The following is a 24,476-nucleotide window of genomic DNA, read 5'->3' on the forward strand; positions in this document are numbered from 1 at the left end:
GACCAGCACTAGCCTGACAAATGCATAATCATGAAAGCACAACTCAAACATGAGCCAGACCCCGAGCCCTTCTTTGCAGAGTGTCTGTAGCCCTCATGCACAAAGCTACACCTCCATATTGCCAACCCTGTGGCTGAACACATATGAATGTGCCCATGCATGCTCTTTACAATTCGTGTTTTGTTTGTATTTACATTTGATCTAAAATTAGATGTATTTTCCTCATTAACAAATGCTTTTCTTAAGGCACTAAATAAGTGGTAACATGTCTGCAGAAGTAGTATGTTATTAACATGAAAAACAACAAGAAAAGTACCTCTTGTACAACATACTGAAGAACAATGCTTGGCAACAGGTTGAGGACTACTTGGTTTTCATAAGATTTCCATAAGTAACCAGTCATGCTGTCATTAAAGAAACACCTCTGAGAAAACGACAGAAATGTGCCCACAAATATTAAATAAATTTATTTTTCAATCTTCTAAAGAAAGAACTGTTTTTTTTTGGGGGGGGGGGGGAATAAATAAATAAATAAATTTTTTTTTAAAAAAAGGATGTCAAATATTTATTCACAATTGAAGCACCAGAACAAAGTTACAAAAGTTACAAACAAAAATGCAAACTAAAAAATGCACCACTTTTGGATTACCAAAACAGCATATATTAAAGTGAGCGATGGCTGAATTCACACGCAGGGACAGGGAGCCACTAAGCATGCATGGACAGAGTGCCATGAGAGTTAAAGGCAGCCCAATCTCTGAATTTCCAACTTCCTTCTGGGTCCGACCATGACCCACAACCCACCATGACAGAGCTGGTACTAGCCCTTTGGAATGCCCCTGAATTAACAAGAGAGGAAGAGGGAGGTATCTGATATATGATGTGCATGCTGCGAACTGGGAGACTCCTTGTGTGAACCACTGCTGTGCAAATAAAATATATATCTTAACGTAATGTGTAATAACCTTGTTTGTAAAATACAATGACATTTTAGAAATGAGGGCCAAGAGTTTGAGAAATTTTAGAAATGAGAGCCAAAAATAAGAAATCTGGTGCAGTCTAGACACACCTCCTTGACTTCCTACAGCTTGAATTTTGTAAAAGTACATTCAAGCACAATTTAAAGGCATCATCCAAGGTATTATTGCTGCTTTATGTTAACACAGTAAGAGCCACTGGACTTTACTTGATTTGAATACAAGTGGAATGGGTTTTAAGACAGCAGAGCACTGATATCCATTCTGCCTGTAGACCCTGCCTGGAGCCAGCCAAGCATTTGTGGAAGCTCTCTACAGATCTGTAGCACATGCACACACACAGACACACACACACTCACTCACTCTAACACACTCATGCAACTTCCAGCAGAGCTGATGCAAGTTCAGCATGCAAGCCAGCTCCAGAATGAGGCACAAAAACATGTACTGTTGATCTAAATAACTCCAGGAGCCCTCCGCAGCTATTAAAGTCCATCACATACAATACTAACAAGAGCAAATAGCCAGGCAACCTACGTGACTGTATCTTGATACATCACACGATAGCTTCATTTGGCTTAATGTAATACATTACAAAGGCAGCACACAAGTTAACATTAGTCAACAACATAATGGACAGATAAGTGTCTCACCACGGTTAAGAACATACCCAGGTTCCATTATAAGCTCTATTTTTAGCCCCTCCTTTGATCCCTCTCCTCAAATTGTATGAACGGCAAAATTGGTCTGCTTGAAAATACAAGGCTTAAGTCAAAGGAAAAAAATGTTCCTGAGAAATCATGGAAAAAAATGGACAACTTACTTCAAATTAGACATCACTCTGGAGTCTGCAATAAAATTGTGAGGACACCAGGGGAATGCACAATTTTCCATTTGAAACCTAGCTATAATTCACCTTAAGGTTCTTCCCTGGAAAAGCAGTTTTTCCTTATTTGATATTGAAAAAGTCTGCCTTTTGGATGCTGAGAGGTCCTGCCTTCTAGCCTCATTTTTAGCCTTTTTTCTAAAAGTCCTGACCATCACTGGGAGCAACAAGCACGTTCCAAAATAACAGGCAACTGCTTTTTCCCTGCTGCCAAATACTCGAGTTACTTCTGGGTTCACTGAAAGTTAACTTAAATACAGAGCTATTCAGCAAAGTTTTCTGAATTAAAGCCACCACTGTACTTTACCAACATGGTAAAGCTTACCCCGGAAGTTCCTCTGTATACCAAGGTAATTATGTGGTGATTCTTAAAAATAAATGAAGGCAAAATCATTTTCAATGTTGTTATTTTCTTTCCTTTTTTTTTTTTTTTTCCCTACGTATAAGCACAAAAACACATAATTCCATTTTATTACCAAGAGGATGTAATGGTGAGTCCCTTTTAATTTCCCCCTAAAATATAAGCTACTGAGCAAGAACAAAGTCTTTTCCAACGGTATTACAACTACGAATAGAAACTGTCAAACCTACGAAAATAACTAAAAGAAACTTTAAACTCTAATCTCTTTTCTTTGTTTAGCTGTGCTATTTGCTGTGTCCTCCACAGAAAGCTTACAGAGTATGCTTCATGAATTATACAAAAAATGAATTAAAAAATAAAATAGTTTTACGTTACTACAGTCAGAAATCTAAGAAAACCCTACCACAGAGATGAGCTTGTGAGACAGCAGTAAAAAGCTTGGAGTCCAGATTCTCGAGTTTATTCCAAGATCTGATTTCCTCTGACGTCAGCCAACACATTTCATCCCCATCACCTTCTCCTTCTCTAGGACTGTAATGATTGCAGTAATCAAGAAGTGCCACTATACACCTTTGGGTCAAGTTCCCTGTGGGTTTAAAAGCAGCTCCACTGGTTTTAATGGCATGCATACTAATGTAGAAACTGGCTTTTGTATCATGAGGTTATTATTAATTAATTCATGCTTAAGAACTTATCTGTGAGCATCTGCAGCAATAAGCTACACAAGTACAGTTATTGTTGACATACCAAAAGGACCTAGAAAAAAGAAAGAGAGAAAGAGAGAAAGAGAGAAAGAGAGAAAGAGAGAAAGAGAGAAAGAGAGAAAGAGAGAAAGAGAGAAAGAGAGAAAGAGAGAAAGAGAGAAAGAGAGAAAGAGAGAAAGAGAGAAAGAGAGAAAGAGAGAAAGAGAGAAAGAGAGAAAGAGAGAAAGAGAGAAAGAGAGAAAGAGAGAAAGAAAAAGCAATACATTGCATGCATAACCTGCATGCATAACCTGCAACTGCTACATGTGGCCTTCTCTTGCCAAAAAGCATGCAGGTCCCCTCACACTCAGTGTTGGAAATGCGGGTCCTCACCAACTCGAGGCAGCACCTTGTTAAGGCTTCTTGTGACACCAAGGACACAGGCGAGGCCCGCTCTCCGCAGCCAGGCCCTGGCTCCGGCCATGGCCTCATCCTCACACAAGCCAGGCCATGCTGTTCGAAACTGCCCCGCACGCTTTGCACTCACAATGCCTGCAGCAAGCACTGGGACACGATGGTTCATGAAAATCAAGGTCTTTTTATAAATGTGAACATAGTCATTCGTCTGAAACTAGTAAACCTCACGTTTATTTGTATAGTTTTTGCAAGTTTGCCTTTTCCTCTGCTGTTGGGATTTCCAAAGGCAGCTAGAAGTTAAGTGCCTAATTCTAACTAAATTAAAATGAAATTTGAGTACCAAAATCCTTTAGAATTGGCTAAAACCAGCAGCCAGCACAGGATTTTCAAACTGTTTTCTTCCAAGCTTCAGCCGAGATTCACACCTAGGTAATAAGCCCCTTGGTGTGGCAAGGAAACCTCGTAGCATGCTTTGGGCACCATCAAAACACTGCCCCTCGTCTCATATGAAGTTATATAAGCTGTTTCTCATTTTTATTTTTAGCAAGAAAGAAAAGGAAGTAATATTTTGAGAAGTTAAAATAATGTTGACTATGTTATCCTGCAAGCTCTTCACAGGGCAAGGCCTGCACTCTCACATGCTCCTCGAGTGCATTTCGTACCACGAGACCCTTGTTCCACACAGAGCCCCCAGTCACTGCTGCCGTAAAAATAAAGAATAACTCTAAGTTCAAACACAAATAATTGTCCTAATACCCCCCACTCCATCTCAACACATGACATCAAATGAAACATAAGAAATAATGTAAAAATGATAACTGCTGTTAAATTCAATGCGTAGAGTCCAATACTTTGGTACATAGCCTTACTCATATGGCATCAATTATATATATTTCAGACACTACAGGTTCAAAGAAAAGTGGAGAGGTAGGAAAAGGGATGAAGTTTAATAAACAAGGGCCGTATTTCCTTTTGGTGAAAAATATATTACTCATTTAGCAAATCAGGAAGAATGTAAAGCTCTGGGGGTATGCAAAGAACAATCCCAGATAAATGAGCTGAATCTGACATTTTAGTGTTAGAAAAAGCAAAGAAATCATAATTTTATGAGAGTATTTTTCTCACAGGGATGGTTAAAAAAAAACACTGATGAGATGTCCCTAAACATTACACAGACATCATCAATTACCTGTTCTTTGAAAAAGAATAATTAATTAAATCGCAATTCTTGAACATTATTTGCCAAAAGCTGAAAATATTATTTCCAGTCACTCACTGCCCTACATGCTGTGCAGAGACACCCTTAACAGTATTTGCCTTGAAGTAGCTGTACAAGAGTATTGCAGCATTGACCATTTTGTAAGCATCCCTCTATACTTGTAACAACAGCACGTTCAGACAGAGCACTGCAGTACAAATTAAATACCCACATTTAAGCTATTTAAGCTGTGAGACATAATCACTGAATAAGGAAAGTAAAGCCTCTAGTATACCAAAGAAAATAATCCTAAATAGCTTTGTCTCTATGAAATACATATCCTATAATATAATAATTTTGTAGTGGCCTGTTGGAAACAGAATTAGAGAAGCATTCAAAACAGAAGCAAGTCTGAAAAAAATATTTTTTTCTTACAGCACTATCCATATTTTAAAAGTAGTTCACAAAACACTTCCTGAAACAAAGGAAGCCAAAATAGTATTAGTATCCTTCTAGAAAGATTAGCCTGCAACATGTCCCAGTGTCTGAAATCAAACATCTGCATTATTTGATCTAATGCTATTAATAAACATGAAAGCTCTGGCACCTATAGGAGAGTGAAAAATGGAACACAGAAGTATCTTTTAATTAAATATATTAATGGTAAATAGGTACTTCTGCAAGGGATTTTATTTATTTTTTTTTAATTGCCCATAGACTAAATATATACTAAAGTAACTTTCAGCTTTTTCAGTACATATTCAGGTAACTTTTCTGATTTATTTGTTTACAATCTTGCTTACTCCCTACAGTCTTTGCTATTGTGGTATATCAGCAGGTAGACAATCATGCTACAGAAGAGAGGAAAGAGAAGCAGTAGGGCAACTTCTCAACCACCCAACGAAAACCGTGCAAAGCCCATTTTGGAAACACATGGCACACTTGAAGACCTCTGGCTTTGCGAAACTACATCTGCTCGTGAAAGGACTTAATAGTAAGGTAGCCCTTTTCCTGGGCATGGTCTGATATGACATGACGTAAACTCAGGGGGGTGAGAGTGCTGGCAAAACCCATGTGAAATGCCCTCCTCCCTCCTGCACGCTTTCCAGCCTTTGCTGGTGGCTGGGAAGGGAGGCAGGGCTCCAGGCATGCGGCAGGGACGGATGCTGACAGTGGCCTGACTGCTGGTACCCTCAGTCTCTGTGGGCTGGGACAACAGCCACCGACTCCTGCTCCCAGCAGCTGCAAACACAAGTCTGTGCATTGCAGTGATTTTTACAAGGATCATGGATGCATCCCACAGTTTTCAGCAGGACAGAGGAAAAAAAAATCCTTAATACAAAATCTAGAGAAAATACGTATTAATTGGCTACCAATTCTATTCTGTTAATGAAACCTGTGTTTTGAAGAGATGAAGAACATGGAGTTCACTAGTATTATAATGTTAGACTGTTCTTGGCCATTTAACTGATTTAGAGATCTAACCAGTGAAAAAGCACGAGTTCATTTCGTGAAATGTATGTATTAGATTAACAATCAAGAAAAGGCTAAAATTAAAATGAAAAACGAGAACATTAATAAGAAGAATTTTCACAGAGGAATATGCTGGTTAAAGCAGTTAGGCACTGAAAATACAGGAAACAGGTACCTCAATTTCTTGGGATTATGCATGCTCAGGTACTGCATGGCCTGATCCCTATTTTTCAACAACAGGCTGATACATTTTCTGTGTGATCATTATGGATTTTGACAACATCATTTTGGAATCTTGGCTACTAAGATATCAATAATTAAATGCTTTCACACTTTGCTCTTGTAGATACTGGCAACTTATCTTTGTCCTCTGCAGAAGCTAATGGTATAATGGGCAAAACATCAAGAATAATTAAGGAAAATGCTGGTATAAACTACATCAGGAAAAAAAAAAAAAAAAAAAAGACACCTTTTTGTATCGTTCCTGCTTTAAATCTCACATCCTGCACTTAGTTTTAAAATCAGGGAAAGTTATTTCTCTCTGGTACCTCTTAACTGTGTTTTGTCTGTGTTTAGAGAAAGACTGTTATTAATGGTTTAATAGCCTCTACATGTACTCTCATTTCATAGTTAAAAAAATAACTGGCTGAAACAGCAGGAGCCCGTTACAAGAAGCATCCCTCCCCTTCTGTCTTTTTCTTTAGAAATGCTCACTGTAAAGTTGAATGCCCTGATCTGCAGAAAAGATACTGCAACCTAGTGCCATATCAGAGAGCAGGGGTGGGAGGGAAAGAATTAATTTTAAAGAGCAAAAAGTCTATTTTACACCTGTAGATATAGACTATCCTCCAACTGGAAAGCTCACATAGGGCAATTCTAGGAGGAGAGATTTCCCTTCCTAGGGGATTCCAGACCCTAGAGGAAATAGCAGAATTAAAAGATCATGTAATAGGACAACTTTATTACAAAACTACTGATATCTTGATACTGTCACTGTGAGAAACCAAGGCAGAACAGATTCATTTGGCTGAACAGTGGATGAAGCTTTATACAAATGATTAATACTTGGCAACCCCCCTCTACTTGGCGTGTCACCAGCAAACTCAGTATACTTCCTTCCCTGCCCTCCATTGTATTTCATATAAAGACAGACCAGGATCCAAGATGAGATGAAGCTTCTGTGTCCGGATCAAACACAATGAACCCTCACAACAAGAAAGCTGAACAGCCACCTCAGCTACAGAAGTGAAGGGCACCCGATTCTGCAGTAGATGTCCAACCCTGCAGCTGAAACACACAGAGCATCCCTGTCGCATTGTCAGTCTGTTCTAAGGCTTGAGATACACTTGTAGGAATGTCCAAAAAGCACAAATGATTTTTGTTGTTGTTTAAAAAAAACAAAACAAAAAACACAGAACCAAAAAGCCCCACCGAACAAATTAACAATACCTTGTAGTACACCTTTTACCTAATCCCAGCAAAGACCCAAGCATATCTACATAACCAGGCGAGAACTGAAGCACAACTGTTCTGTAATTTTCCTGGAGAGGGCAAATCTTCAGCTACAAAATTACAGGACTCTGAACCTGCATTACACATCCCAGAAATAAGGAACAGACATGGGGAGCCAAGTTGAGCTGAGGACGAGACAAACAGCGCAATTGCTTTCCACCTGAACTGCTGCCTACCTGCAGCCACCCAGAGGGCTGGCGGACACTTCCACCCCCTGGCCCCACAACCGCTGCCCTGTGCTCACCCTGTGCCAGTAGGAGCTGGAAGACTAACTCCTGTTCTACACATTCAGAACAAAGGAAGCTAACCGTTACCAGCTCTGTGCAGAGTGGTTCCCTTTCAGATAAGCAGTGGCACATTGCTGCACATCCTTCTTTTTAAAATGTATATTTACATTATTTACACAGAAATACTTTTCAGTGGCTGTACATAACAATTCGATGTTCAAGTTGGTGACAAAATTCTTACAATAACCATATTAGCTCCACAAATGTTTATCTTTAATCTACAAATAACTACATTTGGAGAAAATGAAATGCTGCCTTTTCATCATTAAATTATGCAAGACTTGCAATCTTCATGAGTAAATTTGTTGCAATGAAAATGGACATTTTGGTATGAATTACAAAGGACTGGAAAATCTGAAGTAGAAATAAGCCACCAAAAAACTAAGAGAAGAAATATTACAGGAACCAGTATGTCAACCCTAATTGTGTAATTACTTTTTGGCTTGGTCATATAAGCTAAAAGCAAGGAACAAGAGACAATGGTAATTTCTTACTGCTGAAATGAAGGTGTCAAACTCTCTTGTATGCTCTGTGTGCTCTAAGCTAAAGTTTATATTTATATCACGTTACTTCAATTACAATCTTAAAAGAGACTTGAATACTCCAGCCATATTAGGCCAGTATTCATGAATGTTAAACACGCACACTACCAGTTGTTTGTGTAAATACATCTTTATAGATGTGCTTGTTATTGAAATTCTACTGCATAGATCATTTGTTTGAAAAAGAAACTAATGCTTTTAAACAAAAGCATACATTTTTAATAAATGTTCTAAAGTTGTATTATTCTATCCCTTTGCCTGAGGAATTTAAAAGATGTACAAATGTCAGTCAGTTAACATCTATAGCCATGTGAAATACAATAAAAAACACAGTAATACTTCTGGGCCTGATTCTGACAATCTCTGTCACAGTACACCAATGCCAGCAATAACCTTATTAACAAGAAGCTAAACGTAAACATGCAGAATTTTGCCTGCAATGTGACTTGTCCAAAACCAAAGCAGAGGCAAAAATACAGTTAAAAACCTGCCCTGTGCTCTCCCCATCCCTGACCTCTGGTTTGCACTGCATTCTTTATACTTACGCACTGTATGTGGAGACATGAATCTGCACCGTTCCCATACAACAGGGCAAGTCATTAGCTGTCTTTTTCAAAAGCAGCCCAAAGCAATCTTTATGCTACTGTACATTATTGTCACTTTATTTTATAAGTTATTTGTTTTCATTTCTTCAATTTTTCTCTTGTGGGATTGACTCCTGGTACAGTACTGACAGATGCCTGTGTTAGAAGAGCTAACTTTACTCTTTGGTAGACAGACAGAAATCAATGAAACAAAGACTGCTTTACAGTAAATAATTAGAATAGAATATGTAAGTGAAACAAATGTTAAATACTGAAACAGAATATACAGAGTGAGCACTTGTGTGTATACTCAAAGCCACAAATGGGTATTAGTATCATCTCAACTAAATATGATAAAACTTCTGTTCTAAGCCACATTATCATATGTTCTATAGATACCACACAGTTTTCTACAACTCATTTTAGGAATGTTTTATAAACTATTTTAGTGGCACTATTGTCAAATACTTTACTTATGCACAGAACTGTGATAAGATTTAAAAGAAGAAAAATGCTATAAATAATATATGCTACAGAATTACTTAATATGTCTTTTTACACACAAATGATAAGGCTAGTTAATATCAGAGCTACTTATGTGTCTAAAAAAGTTCAGAGTACTTTTTGTTGACTGCTTCTCAACTGACTTGGGCTTTAAGTGGCATAACTGAGGGTGGGGGAAAATCGGTATTTACGGGAAGAAGTAAAAAATTTGCCTGTGATGCAGATGCAGCAATTACTGAAATGGCAAGTATCTGAAGCTCTTTACAAGCTGGTGTATGAAGATTACTCCCAGGACAATAGCAAATTAGGAGGTTCCCGTTTTAATAAATTACACAGGTACATTATAAAGATTCTGTTGAAAAATATTGCACTCATGTATATACATGAGGATATATTATACATCTGCATAAGGAGAGAGATCGTTCTATCACCTCATAGGAATTATGCTTCCTGTTACACACATGTATAAAGTATAGGAGAATATGTTTGGTTGTATATTGTCTGGGAAGCACTGTTTTCAGAAGAGTAAACCCTGTTCAACAATCACGAGTAGTCTTGATGTAGTTAAATAATTGATAGATAAGGGCCATACTATTTATCTGAAAGAAAAAAAAATAGAATGACCTAAGAAGTAAAATTTTAAAGTGTTTCGGTAAGTGTATTTTCCTGAAATTGTCTAAAACTAGGCTTAACAATTTGCCATAATTAACTGAAGAAAATTTCAATGAATTAAAATAAGACTTGTGATTCTGTGCAAATATCTGAAAAAAACAAAAAACAAAACAAAAAAAAAAAAAAAAAAAAAAAAACAGTTCAACTTACATACAGTATGCAGAATCTGTTCATCTTTGATTTCAAAACTAGAGACTTAAATGTAGCATTTTGTAAAGAGTACGGACAGATTTTGAACTGAGACTCGGATGCAAATACTGACATGAACAGAAGCTTTATCCACAAGATTCAGAACCTGTTTTGGCTCATTTTTACCTAGCTTCCTCAATCTTTAGCATAGGATATGAGTAATTTTGACAACTGTAACATTAGCCATTTGGCCTTCCTTAGACTTTTTCCTTTTTTTCTGTTTCACAGAAAACTTGATGAAGATTTTTTGTTGCTTTTTTTTCCTTTTCAGTGTAGAATCATTTGACCAGTAAAAGTATTCTTTTTTTTTTTTCTTTGCAGCTGTTTAACCTCCACTTGTTCTTGAATTGTAAAACTTAAAAAGGAGACCCCTTCCTTCCACAAGTATAAAAAGACAAGTTCATTTTCCTTAAACTGTCTTCATCTTCTATTGAAGGACTTATCATAGACCAGATATTGCAAAACCATTGCAAAGGGTAAGCATATACAGCAAAACAAAATATTTAATTATAAACTCTACCTCAAAAGAATCACTTACAAATCATCGTTTAATTACATAACTGTGTATGTAAGCCTTAATTCTGTGAATTCTCTTGTAAGATATTCCCCCAACCATCTTATAGTTTGAAAACCAAGTTATATAAAAATCTGTGACTTCCCAGGAATTCCAAGAAAAATCAGGAATTCATAACTCACAGCATTATCACAAATTACTTTTTCTTAAATCCACAATCACTCACATTACCAAAAAGATGTAAAAATAGGAAAGTTCAAAATCACACCACTTAGTACAAAAACTTACAAGGTTGGATATTTTAAGCCTTGCTTCCAGGGGCAGGCTCCATAGCTGCCACTTTCACAAGCACATCAGCCCGATACTGACCCATGCTACCTCTAGCAACGTAACCATGACATGGTAGCAACGTTCTGACACCTGTGCATGGATACAGATGAAAATTCCCTCTTCCAGACTCCTTCAAAACTGTGGAATAACTAAAAACACAGGTAACACTAACATTTTACTTCCCTAAGTAGTTTTATTCTATCTCAGGAAAAAGAAAGCAAAACATTATACCAGTATTATCTACAACCCCAACCTCCTTCAGCTGGCAATTAACAGACCCACTAATATCTAGTTAGACTCTCCTAAAATTCGAGTGTTCTGGATCCGTTCATATGTAGGAAAGAAAGCAAAAAGTTTTAAAGACTGCTGATAGGGAACCATGTATTTCACTGAGTGCCACTGTGCTCATACACTTCACTTCATAAAATATATGTTGGCAAATCATTAGTACAGTAAACAGACTTATGCCAGATTTATGAAAATACTGAGGAATTTAATCTCTCACTTTTATACACATGTATAAAAGTTAGACTCTCTCGAACCATATACCCCTTCTAGTTTTGACACTTTAATTCAGCTTATGTTTTCAAATTTTGGATCCATTATAGACATGCAATAAGTATATTACTACTTAAGGTACATAGAACTATCTAAACTTCAAAATACCAGCATTTACCAGATGCTTCTCACTAAAGGCAGGTCTTACAAAATTATATTTGCTAAGCAAGCCCTAGAAAATAGGAGAACATGAAATTCGAAGAATGAATTTGTGAAAATTTGTTAGCGTAAACAGTTTGAACGAACACACACAGACATATATATATCTAAACATATCTGCCTTCAGGCTAAACAAGGTAATACAGCATTCCAAATATCAGAGGTTCAGGTAGCAATCTAAAACTGCATTCTCGTAAGGGAATTTTTTAACAGTGCACTGACAGACTTGAGGTGCCATTGGAGGCTACAACCACAACAGAGCTTTAAGGGAGTATTTGTTAAAAATATTCTTGTGTTCTACAATTGGTGGGTTTTGGTTCACTGTCAAATTAATGACAGCATCTTTTTTTGTTTGGTTTTCATAGCTCATAATAGTTTGTACATCATTTTTCTGCTTTTGTCACTGATATTTCGTGTCTGCCTTGATCTTACATTTTAATGTAATTTACATACAAAGAATAATAGTAATAATAATAACACAGTGTAGTAATAATAATAACACAGTGTGGTAAGGCTAAAATGCAACTTCAAACTTCAAGACTGCACCTGTAATTGATGTTCTGTCTTTGTTTGCCATGTTTTGTCATAATGAACAGAAGTAAAAAATATTCTGAAATATTCTGATGAAGATGCATTTTGAGACAATGTCATCTATTCACACAGAGGCTGAAAAAATGCTAGTGGTTTTCAGAGTCCTATCTTGCTTTTGTGTTACTCATCCTGCAGCTGCGAAATATATCAGGTACAATGCAGCCAGAACATAAATGCCTATGAGAATGCAGATTGTACCTAGTAAATTCCGATGTTTTACTGATTTTAATAGAACGTCCTTTTTAAATAGCTATGCAGGACCACCACCAAACAAAGGGAAAAAGCTACTGCAGAAATTACAAATTTACTAGGGATCTTTTGCAAACTTAATTTAGAGAAATGGAAAACAACCTTGACACGTATAAAAGCTATCATTTTTATTTTCCTTCAGAAATACTCAGTAGGCAAAGAGCATTTTTTCATATGTAAGAATGCTTACAATCACTGATTCAGTACAAAACTATCTCCAGAAGATAAGAACATCTGTAGTGTTCTAGCACTACAGTCTAAACACTGGCGATAGGCCTCGCTCCTTCAGTTTTCAGTGATAATGGACAATGTGTGCCTCCTTACACTATAATCATTATAAACTTTATTATTACACTTGGTATTTCATGAGATGTCTGGCAGCCGATTGCTGAGATACAGCATTACGTACAGTTCTCCCACACGTTTCATGGATATTTACTGGATTCCAGTATAACCTAACCTGTTAATGCTTCTGGAATGTATAAACACTGTTAACTGCTAAATTCCTTGTATCAACATTTCAGAAATAACCATTAAATAAGTTGGTTGCTAACTGTTGAGGAAGATTTTGATTTATTGAATTAAGTATCATCATGGGATGAAAATCAAGATCACATTTTTTAGGGAGACATGGCATATTATCCATAAAAAGATGTAATTTTTTACTAAAATTACAAGGATAGAGTCCGGTTTTAGAATAGAATCAATGGCCAAATATACACAATGCTGTTACCTATCAATACAGACCCTTGAGTGTGATAATACTTTCTATTTATAAAACTATTTTTAATAATAATAAAACTTTATTGGCATAATTAATAATTGTCTTATTATTCTGAAACAGAATATTCCACCTGACTGAATACTATCAAACAAAACATTCATTCCAGTTTGTCATTAGGATAACATCCCTCTTATGAAAAACAACCGTTTAGCACCTACTCCCAAATCCTTACAGGTTCTTAAGCACTTAAACATGAAAGAAAGAAAAAAAAAAAAAAAAAAAAAAAAAACACAAAGTGTGTTACTTGAAAAGATGCTTTTTGAAAAATCCAACCAAGAAGTGTCTACTAGAGTCTGTATGTATCTACATTACACCAACAACGAGCAGAAGCGTAGCATGACGTTACTGGGTAACACAGGGCAAGCTCTATTCTGAACTCTGATACCACAGATATCAGTGACAGCCCTCTGGAATCATAGCCAGTAAAAGAATCGTGTTTGAGTTCAACAGGTTTTGGATTGTGTCTCAACAGGAGTGAAGAATGGAAGTGTTAGGCCCCAGCTTACTCCTAAACACAGTCCCTAGCAGTACAGGCCGCTGCATGTTTTCGCTTTGGTCAACCAGCAACTCTGAATAGTTGAAAATAAAATAATCCACAGGGAACTGCCACCCAGGCTGACAGCCAACAGGTGCAAGGGCATGTGGCAACACTGCCTGGGAAGCTCCTGGCTGTCCACAAAGGCCTGCCAGGAAGGGCACAGCTGGTCAGCTGGGCAGGCTCAGGGACGGACAGCCTCCTTGCAGCTCCTTCCAGGCTCCACACTTCCTGGGGATAGAAGCAGGCCCAGAAAGGGAGCTCAGACCTCTCCAGCCTATCCCATTTAAATACACTTTCACTACTAGCCTGCTTGACCTACTCATAACAGCTGATATAACGCTGTTGTACCTAAGTTGCAACAGAGTTTGGTTCAGCTAAGCAAGTTCTTAGCATGCTGGGCATGGCCCACCACGCTGAGGCCTGTGAGAGCCAGAAGCTTTTCCCTTGCCAAGGCGCATGCAGTAGGAGGGCTGCGCAACAGCCTGGCAGGCCAAGGGCATCGTAGAGCTAGGGGAGCACAAAGCCACTTCAGCGTGCTGTAAGAGACCAACTCCGCCTGGCCCTTGGCGCCTTACAGGCCAGGCAACAACTGCTGCAGGCTCCAGGAAGACCCTAACACCTTTCTCAGTGGGTTGTGTCCCACATTGATTCTATCTAAGATCCCAATTGTAAGAAGGCAAATTCTTTAGGATAAGAGGTTGTCATTTTAAAGCTTTGGGGGAGGTCTTGCCTGGAAAGTATGGAGCTCATCAGTGACCTGACAGACCTCAATCATTACCTACTTACAGTGTTTAAACCCCCCCCAAAAATGCATGGGGGACATCTCTGCTGAATATAAGCAGCAAAGCGTGGGAGATGCCAGAGCACCGATATTATGACAAGTTTGTACTATTGCTTCTGGGAAGGCTGTCTCACAGATTACAACTCCATTGTGTCAGGCATGATACAAACACGCAACAAAGACCCTTCTACAGCAACTCAGTTCAGCAACATAACCAAACTCTGCTTTGCATGAAGCTGATAGCACAATCCACACATATTCTTTCAATTTTTGCTACAAAGCATACTAGTTATTTTATCATGAATTTTAACGATTTTGTTTCCTTTTATCAAAATTTAGGAAATTAACTTTACAAAATTTCTCTAGCGCCTACAAAAAAAAGTTCTTAATTTTACCCTAATGCAAGTTTTGTTAACTAAAAACCACTACCAGTGAATGTCAACTAACAAAAGATGCTTTCCTTTGAGAAATGTTAAATACTTAGCTTTTTCAGAAGGACTGAACACGAATTTCAAAAGGACGATAACTTTGTTTTGTAATTTGTTTGTTGCTTAATCATGAAGACCAGATTGAGCATTTGAGTCACACAGTTTTGTGTTGCATGCTCCTACAAGAATGTGCTGTAATTTTCTTTTTCCTTCATTCAGCTTACTGCTTGCGTGCCCAACTGCTTATTCAGCTAACCATCTCAAAATGAAACTCAATCACATAGCACAATTTCACTACTGCTAGACTATTTTATACAGAAAACATATAAGCATAAGAAAATAATGCACCACTATTCTCATATATTGCATCAGAGTATTTGCTAAGTAATATAGATAGGAAGCATTTTATTGCAGGCCCAGAGCAAAAACAAAGGAAGACAAGGTATCCTGGGTTAATGATACATTTCAGCATATAAAAAACACTCTCACACTGTCTTTGCTGTTTCAAGTTCTACCTTCTAATTTTCAAATATTCCTCCAATAAAATTTGCAACAAGTCAGACCCAGTTAATCCACCTAGCTTACATCTCTCCATTTTATTCATTAAGTTATGGCAGTTACCAAAATTGTACTATTATACCCAAATTATCTAACTAATTAATACAGAAATTGCAAGGTGAATTTTGGGATAAATACAAGGCAAAGCATGTCTTAATCTAAAACAACACCACAGCATACAAATGAATGAGAGTAATGTATGAATTCAGATATTTCTATTTTGGAGACCCTACAGTAGCTCAGATGTCCACCTATGAGTCTATTTTCTTCTCGATGGAGTTAACCCTTCCCTCTTCCTTCTCCTGAACTCCAGCTCCTTTCTCCCCAATTACCCCAGGCATTAGAGCAAAAGTAGCACGCTGCCTGATGACTTGTATCTGATTATTCTGTACTTTCAAGGCCATCTGGCTCCACTCCTGGATTATCAAGTGACATGAGTTAGTCATCTTGCACCTACGACAGTAAGACCATTATCTTTTACCCATCATTCCTGGAGAGGTATCCTAGAGAACATGCTAAACAAAACAAGATACTTTTCATACTTTACATCATATAAGTACATACAAATATATTTCATACATTTCACTGCAATGTGGCTCAGACACTAAAGGATGTTCGCTGAGAGAACACTGAGACATCTTTCAAGCTTCAGGCTTAGCTTGCAGAAGACTTTTCGTATGCTGCTGACAAACTGAAAACTGGAGATAAGAAATATTTCTGTATCACTGCACAGGCTTGTAGGACCAAAACCTTAAAGTCACTGTGCATATAAAAGATGGAACAGCAAGCAAGCTACACTGAAAGGAATAAAAAGGGCAACTGACCTTAAAAATGCGGAATAAAAAGTATCTCATATAAAAAATCTTCAGAAGTAAACACATACTATCAATCCCTTAAGGACACAATACTCTCTAAAGACAGTGAAAAGTACTATGGACCTCTTACAGTAAGACAGGTAGCAGTGATAAGTAGAGCCAGAGAGCTCTACTGGAAGAGGCTGGTATATCCAAGTGTATGTACTAGGGAAGGGGGAAGCATTATACATGTATTTGGTGCAGCTGAGCATAGGACACAGCTCAGCTAACCATGTTATCTGTATTTCCTCAGCATATTTTTCCTCAGTATACAAATATCATGCAACCCAGTGGTTCCTATTGAGATACTGTATTCTGCTTAACATGGTGAGCTAAACACTGGCAAATGCTTGATTATTTTTGACTGTTTATTTTAAACTCCCTTTGCACATTCTTCCACCAGTTAAAGCAGCACAGTTTACTATCTGTTATAGTTCTAATGTTTGACAGACTCTGTCCATTTTTCACTTCATATGAACAAAAAAGCAATTTAGCTTTGGCACACTCAGTACCAAGGTATTTCAACTTCTCAAGCAGTTTCTTTTACAGAAATGCAAAAGAAACCTGCATTTGGGGAAGGATGAAGAAGGGGCTAGGACAGAAAAATCCTTTCATAGAGTCCAACCTCTTTCACCTGCAAATCAATAAATATCGAGCATGGGGAATAGCTATTCCATTTCCTCTTGAGAACATATACGGAAAAGTACATACTAGGAAAAAAATCACCTAAATTTAATGAGCAGAGGGAAACATTGTCATGGAAACTTTTGTCTATCTTTTACTAGAAAACCACTGTTGGACTAAACAATAGCTGCCTATATTACAACACACAAACATCTATCCCTGCATCTCTTATCCAACACAATTGATGTTAGCACTGTATATCCCTCCGTGAGTGAACTACTGCCACAGTTCCTCTACCACTAAATAAAACTGTGATGAGCAGATCTGAAACACAGCAAATACTAGAAAAGGCAGAAAAGGTGTTGCAATATGCAAAAGGAGAAGAATCAGTTCCACAGCAAAGAAGGAAAGAGTTCCGTAGTCCTAGTTGCGCCAGGGGAGTTTTAGGTTGGATCTTAGGAAGAACTTCTTTACCGAAAGGGTTGTTAGATATTGGAACAGGCTGCCCAGGGAAGTTGTGGAGTCACCATCCCTGGAGGTCTTTAAAAGACGTTGAGATGTAGAGCTTAGAGATATGGTTTAGTGGGGACTGTTAGCGTTAGGTCAGAGGTTGGACTCGATGATCTTGAGGTCTCTTCCAACCTAGAAATTCTGTGATTCTATGTTACCTTACACACAGGCAGAACTATCCCTCATTTATATAATACACACAACACACTGGAGAAAGCTTGGCATGCCCACACACAAACATTTTTGCCTGTTTGCCCTGTACAGGCAAAGGGCCTACCTACACACCTATGACAGAAAATGCCAGTAATATGTCAAACTGAATTATTGTTACTTATGGTAGAAAAAATAAGTTATCCCAATTAAAAATGTACTTGCCTACAACTCTGGACAACATCCAAACTTTACATAGAAGTGCTGTGCCATTAGCCATGTGTCATGGTGATTTTGTTCACACAACATATGTAGGATATTCCTTATATGTATATATACATATTTAAAATATATATCGTGTATTATATTCCTGATATATATATATATTAGTGTAAGTATGAATATATATTATAATATATAATAATTCTAATAATAATAATATAATAATAATATATAATGCTAATACATACTGCTGTGCTTCCAGAGAGATTTTAGTATTTCTCATACAGACTTTGGTGAACGTTTGCTCAGAGAGTTCACTAACAGGAAATGCTAATTGAAGCTACAGATTTCTCCAAATCATCCAAGCTAACTTCAGCCTTAGCTTCCTCCTACCAGCGCTGGAACCATATAGATCTATGCAGCAGATGTGTCACACCCAGCTCTCAGATGGTACCCTGTCTCTTTCTTAGCTGTATTCTCTCCTTCTCTAAGTAAATACTGGAAGGATTACAAGTGAAATAGGGTGTGAGAGCAGAAAATGTGATGTAGGCTACACAATTAACAGAGGAGCTGCTTTTGACACACTGCTGCACGGAATTAAGCAAAAAATAATCCAAGGAATTATCCAGTGTGAAAGGGATGGGATGTGCAATAATGGTGCACAAGAATTTCATTCAGCTGTTTTTAATTCCCAGTAATTCACAGCATATATTGCAAATCATACTGGTGATCAACACTGCTATTTGGTTTTAACACTGAAAATAGTATTTTTGTTCTCCTGGCTTCACAAACTTGAAGTTTCCTTGTCCACTCCTGTAAGTCAGGGTAAAAAAGTATGAAGTCAAAAATGAAACAGTAAAAAAGAAGGAAAGTGTTTCACTGTTTCACCTCTGTTTTACTGTTTACAAAATATTCTAAACAAAAACTCAATTAATGCAATCATGATACTTATGTTCTACTATGATCAGTATGTCCGCTGACATCTTAGCTTCTGAACAACCACAAATGCCAAAGTATATTTTCTTGGTCTACATAAGAGCTTCAAAAACCAAAAATACAAAATTCCGTTCTCATAATGACAGCATGTAGTGTTACGGCCAGACATCCAGCTTTTCGTCTACTATAGCATTCCGACCAGTACCCCTGGTCTGTGGACGGTGGCAGTATGAGCTCTATCCAGCTGTTTTGCAGGCACCAGGTCAGCAATCACTCCACCAGAAGCACATTTCTACATAGCCTGTCCTGGGGCACGCTATGCTGAAACTACTGCCAGGTAATCCCAACTCCGAGGAGTTGGAAATTAGGCTTTTTGATTTTGATCATTCCAGCTAAAAATAATAGGATTGCTGGAAAACTGGGTTGAGGAACCCGCTCACAGAGCCTGCTACTCCATGCACTGATCGGAAACGAGATCAACATCTTTCCTGTACCGAACGAAGAGCAATAGCACAGGCTTGCTGAGCTTTGCCTGCCTTCCAGAGCTTGTGCAACTCCGATAGCTGCTGCACAGGATGGCAAATGAGACAATACCCTGAAAAGGTGGCCCAGAATGAAAAGGCTGGCTGAAAAGCATAGGACCCTTCCTTGGACGGACTAAGCACACACTCCAGTAACTGCCAGCGAGATAGCAATGCTGAAAGAGGCTTAGTGCAAGCACGGTGGAGATTTGTGACAGAAAGTTAGAACTCCATGTCAAGCCTTTCACGCAAACAATAAATATTACTTCTGCTTATAATCAGACTTTTCTCCAGCATCGTCTTTGAATGTTGAACCTTTTTCAATTAATTAAAAACTATGCACTGCAGAGTGCATATTTTATCAGCCCTCAGCTGCTTAAGTGTCTAGAAAAGACCAGGCAGTTTTTCTTTTTTCCAGGCAACCCAGAGCAAGTACTTGCAAGGGTCATATCTTTTTAATTATCTTTTCTCTCTTTGATTAATTATTCCGTCTGACAATAGCGTGTTTCTAATGCTATTCACCTGCCTTTGATGATTGACAACTTTTCTGTCTGATTCAAAGCAAACAGCTGCTGCCATGATTGCCTAGCAACCAGGATGTGATGGATGAGCCCCAAAGATGGATGGCTGCAATAAATCATGTCTCTGGCTATAAAACTGAAAAAAGGGATAAGAATAAAAGCGAACAAAAAACAAAACAACGTTTCTTCCCATGAGTGCACTCAGCTCTTTACCAATTACACCTGAAATGGACTTTGTGTCTATTAATAGCAAAGTTTTCTAATCAGTGAGAATGAAATGATGCCATTTGTATCAAGGTGTGTTTACAATTGTTCCAGCAAATTGGCACTTGTACTTCAATTACCTACTGTGTTACACAACTGCAGTGGTAGGAGATCAAAGTTTTACCTTCTACCATTGAAGGCTTTATAGAAAATATTATGTTTTTACAGGGCTTTCTCATGATGCTGGACTTGAATGAAGTGCATAAACTTGAATTCATCTTCCTTTCAGCAACTGGCAGAGTGTACCAAAAGCAAGCTGAACTGAGTTTGTAGAAGGAATAACAAACGCCAGACTTCTGAAAAATTCATTTCTGTAAAACTTGTATAAAGTCACTGATGGCTTTGTGAAACATGTTACAACCTAAATACAGTGTGTTGTTTATTAAATGTTGCTGTAATTCCCTCTTGGTAGGCAGGCATCTTGCAATCAAAGAAAAAGTGCACGTGACAAGCAGAGTTTCAAAAATGCCATCTACCTGTGCAAGTTCAAGACTGATTCAACAAAAAGCTACTCTAGCCTAATTTTGCCTCCTACTCCCGTTTATTTGATTTTTCTACAACATGCCAGGCAAGAAACATGCAATAGTTTGTCAACACAGAACAAGGTTAAGGGGGCTGCACATGGTGCTTGTCCGGGGACGTTTGTATACGGATACCTCACCACTCTGAGTGCTGGCACTACCTGTGGTTGACACCACTCTGTTGCTGGAGTGTCCATCTCAGGAAAACCGCTGCCTGTACTCCCAGGTTAAGACCTAATTGCCAATATAAAGCTGCTTCCTTAATTCTTCCAGCAGGTGGAAGTGTCCTGGCTCCAGCAGAGGTGCTTCAAAAAGGGAAGCGCTTGCCCTGGCTGTTTGTGTGGACAGGCTATCCGCCTCCAGGAGCCTTCTGGACACCTGGCACTAAACACCAAGATCCAAAGATCTGCAGCCTTGGGTGAAGAGGGTGGATAGAAAAGAAAAATGTAAACTCTGAAATGATTATCTTCCAGAACTTTGTTTTCTTTGCTATTATGGGACCAAAACACAGCCTATTAGCAAAAGGAAAGTGGATTCTGTTAATCTGTTCACAAGAACATTTTTACAGCATATCTCTATGCTGGTACTGATGATGTCTGACAATGCTATGCTGGAACAGCCACACTCCAGCTTATGTTTTAGTGTTATGTACAGCATGTAGCTGTATTCATACAAAGACTGCTGGTATCCTTGCACGGGCCATAGCTTTGTCTATATTCTTTACAATTATTGAAATGCTCTCGCTAAAAACTTAACTCTGTCTCTGCCTGTCTGTCTCTCTGTTATACAAACACACACAGATGCACACACAGAAATCCAGCCCCTAAAACAATTGTAAGGCACTCCTGTAATGACTGGCTAGTATCTGGTAACAAACAATGAGAAAGCAAAGCCATCAATCAAAGCGTGCACGTTGAGGCCTCCATTCTGTCCCAGCTCATCCAACTCTCAAGTTACAGCTTTACACGGCAAGTCTAAATAATATTCAAAATGATAAATGGCACTATAAGCCTGATATCCATCATCAATCTTTTTTTAAGGAACATCCATCTTCAATAATGCACGTTTGAATCATGTGAAACCAAGAGCTCCCAGATTCATTTACACAACCCCCAGCAAGCTGGTGCTGCTTGAATGATACGTGTCAGACAGTTTTTCCCAACTGCCAAACTTAAAAAAAAAAAAAAAAAAAAAAAAAAAAGAGAGAGAAAAAAAAAAAAAAGAGAGGGGGAGGACAGGAGGGAAAGCTCCTCAGGGGGCCAAGCGGTGCAACGCAGAACTAAGACAGGGGAACGCCACCTCCACAGTCATTCTGGCAGCCCCCGGCCAGCAGCCCCCGGCCGGCAGCCCCCGGCCCCCACAGCCCCGTGTTGCCCCCACGCTGCCGCCCGCACTGCCTGGTGGGGCCCGCATGATAAATGACACGTGTCATTCTGTCGGGAGAGAAGGGTGGGTCCATGATGGATGGCTCTGCTGAAAAGGAAATCGACTGTTTGGCATGGTGCGGCTATTCTCCGCCAGGATTTAGTTTCAGAACTCTAAAATGAAATCTGTGCTGCTTCAAGTGCATGGCTAGGGCAGGCCGGCGGGTGGCTGATGGAGTTTGGGGTTTGGGCTTTTTTGTTTTTGTTCCCCCCCCCCCCTTTTTTTTAATCCTCTCTCTCTGCCCTTCGGATTTCAAAAAACTGCTCCACTGACTGGAAACTGGAAAAGAACACACATATATCAAAGTCTTCAATAGTTATGATCCCTGATAAAATTTAAATAGGTTGAGGTTTCTATTTTTATTTATTATTGGGGGGGGGGGGGGGGGGGGGGGGGGGAGGGAATGGCATGCAGGCTTGACACAAAAGCAAGATAAAAATTAGCATGTTTGAAGTAATCGTCCCACAGCTTGACATCTGCATAGTAAATTTTAAAGGAAAAAAATGTGTCAGGCAGGCATGAGCTGTTCCCTCCCTCCCCCCCCTCTTTCATTAGCTCACTGGCAGGGTGGCACTTCTGAACCTCATTACTGCAGGAGGATTTATGAAGCTGAACCCAATGGCAAAGAAAAGGCATCTGTCAATAATTGTAGGGAGCTGCACTCACAGCTTTGAAATCTCATTAAGTATGCAGTTATCAGGCATAAAGATCAAAAACATTACTCAACTCCGACAGAATCTTATGGAGGAACATTAATTAGCAACAGGCCTACAGTACAAAAAAAAAAAAAACAGACTTCCTCTCACACCTGCCCAACCCACAAACCAAAAGAAACACTCCCCCTCCCTTCAGAAAAAAATAATTCCCAGCATCTGAGACTGATCAAGTACATGAAACAAGAGAGAGAAAAAAAATCAGTTGAGACAGTCTTGGCGGTGAAGAGAGAAAAGGAAGAAGCTGTCAAAGTTGAGAAGGATGTCAGCACTGGCCCTGATTACAAGGGCCTATACAGTTCCCAGGCCTTTTATCATCCCTGCCATCAAAAACAGACTCTGTGTCACAGATGGATGACTGATGGCTGCCAGTCTTGAACAGCCTCGCCAAGCCTCCAGGAGGCCCCTGCTGAGATCTGGCCCTCCAGCAACAGGCTTGACCTAGCAGGAAAAGGACTTCAGGCACTGAGCCCAGTTCCAGAGATACTCAAAAACAGCGCCCTATTCTGTTCTTCCCTAGAACAGTCCACAGAGAGGTTGGTTGGGGTTTGTTTGTTCAGCTTACAGAAGTTAAATGTAATACTTCTGCTCTCCATGCTAGGACTATGCATTATTTGAAAATAACACTAGCAAAAAAAAAAAAAAAAAAAAAAAAAAAAACTCTCCTTTGTCCACACTAAACAGATTGTTCTAATTTTCTTTCCAGTTTGCATTTTAACCATGATTTGCACACTCAATTGCTTAGAAAATATAGAAGAGTAACATATAAATTTGGGGGGAAACATACAAATTCATTGACAAAGCTGGATCATAAAACCAAGTGACCTTTGCAGCATTAAGTATGGTGTGCAACTAATTAAGAACTATGGCCACATTAACATTTTTTGTTTCAGAATCAGGGATATCAACTACACAGCTTAACCCATTGCATAGATTTTTTTCATTTCCTCCCCATCAAAAATTGTGTTTGCAAACAATAACTCAAAGCTACTTGCTAGGAAAAAAAAAGGGGGGCAGGAGGGGAGAATCACCTTCTACAGTCTTTTTCCCCACTTGGGACTACGCCTGAAAAACTCCCTCTCTAGTTACATGCTACCCTTCATACATTTTATATTTCCCGTAATTTTGCACCACAAAAAAGCTTTCAGTTGTACAACACCACTTTCACATTATTTACTACATAGTGGATTTTAATACAGTGCACAAATTCATCTCTTATTTCACGAGATATACGGTGATATTTACATGTCACTTGCAGCAACGCTGAAGATTGCTTTCTTAATGAACTACATCTTTAACGGAGTACAGAGTCAGAAACACACACACACACATATAAGACAATCTGCCAGTCGGACTCCTTTCAATATCTAAAATGCATTCTTTACTAAGCAATGCACTTTAAAGAAAATGTTACCTCTGACAAAATACGGAAGCAGAGGT

General features: G+C 38.6%; 1 protein-coding gene across 4 annotated transcripts in view; it reads right to left on the reverse strand.

The window, feature by feature from the left end:
- The window catches only part of TSHZ3 (teashirt zinc finger homeobox 3), a 65,893-nt gene that overhangs the window by 32,242 nt on the left and 9,175 nt on the right, over positions 1–24,476 (reverse strand). The gene's annotated exons all lie outside the window — the stretch shown is intronic.

This window comes from Anas platyrhynchos, chromosome 12 (genome assembly GCF_047663525.1).
Source record: "Anas platyrhynchos isolate ZD024472 breed Pekin duck chromosome 12, IASCAAS_PekinDuck_T2T, whole genome shotgun sequence".
In the NCBI taxonomy this organism is placed as follows: Eukaryota; Metazoa; Chordata; class Aves; order Anseriformes; family Anatidae; genus Anas; species Anas platyrhynchos.